Genomic DNA, 1,144 nt, shown 5'->3' with positions numbered 1-1,144 from the left:
CGGTTCAGTAGTAAAAGATCAGACACAAAGGAAAACCCAAGGCAGATGGCCAGCAGGAGAGGAGGAAAGGGAGGGAAGGCGAGTGCTGGAGACCGGGGATCAGTTGCCTTTTGCTTGTATATTTTGTATCTTTTTTTTTTCAGTGCAATCCGGTTTATAAGATGTTTTCAGCACCCCCCCACGACTCCCCCCCGAAGTTTTTTTGGCTGGGGGTGGGGTGGGGGGGAAGAACAGCGAGAGGAGCTCCGATGATTTCCCCCCCTTGAGTTCCTTGCTGGCCACAATGCCAAGCGATGGCAGCGTTTCTTTAAGGAGCCCCTCCCAGACTCCACTCCACTCACTCAGCGTTTTTTCCTCTTCTCCCCTCCTCGGTCTGACCTACTGCTGCAGCCAGACAGCACTTGGGGGGGGGGGGGGGAATCAGGGAGCCGCCGCGTAAGCGGCAAGAGCTGACAGCACAATGCTACTGACACTATCGCTGTGTGAGGCGATTGGACAGGCACAGTGCAGAGGGGCCGGCATTAGGCTGGTTGACCCACTCCCTCTTCTTCCCCCGCCCCTCCAGGCAAACTCCTCTCTTTGTTGTCTAATGCAGAACAATAAAGACTCTAGACACTGGTTTGTATGGATCAACCTTGCATGCATCACTTTCCCCACATTTCCCTTTCCTGTGTGTTAATTATTTTATTAAAGAGACCGATTTTATTTTTAATCGATTGTACAAAAGGCTGGCCCGGAGGTCAATTAACCTAATGGACCATCTTCCACACACCCGCCTTCCAAAAAGGAACCCACTTTTTTTTTTTCTGGTCATAAATCACTAAGTTAAAGGTGCTTCTTGGCGGGGGTGGGTTATTGTACAGCAGCCAGTTGTGTGCATTGCATTGGTTGATGCAACGTTTCCCTGGGCAGAAAGCAGCCACTGAGTGACTTTCATACTCGTCAATGGCAGAGAGACTCAGGGCAAGGGGGTGTGATAGCAAAATCTGAAAGCCAGCCCGTAAGGAGAACAATGCAACCGTCCTTTACACCGTGCGCTGGCTGCTAAACGGGTACTAAACACACAACAGAATCATACTGCAATGCAACAACCACAGAGGAAAGAGACAACGGTCGATTTCGCACCGGAGGGGAAATATATTGC

Source organism: Emys orbicularis, chromosome 10, assembly GCF_028017835.1.
Source record: "Emys orbicularis isolate rEmyOrb1 chromosome 10, rEmyOrb1.hap1, whole genome shotgun sequence".
Lineage (NCBI taxonomy): Eukaryota > Metazoa > Chordata > Testudines > Emydidae > Emys > Emys orbicularis.
This window is presented reverse-complemented; position numbering follows the sequence as displayed.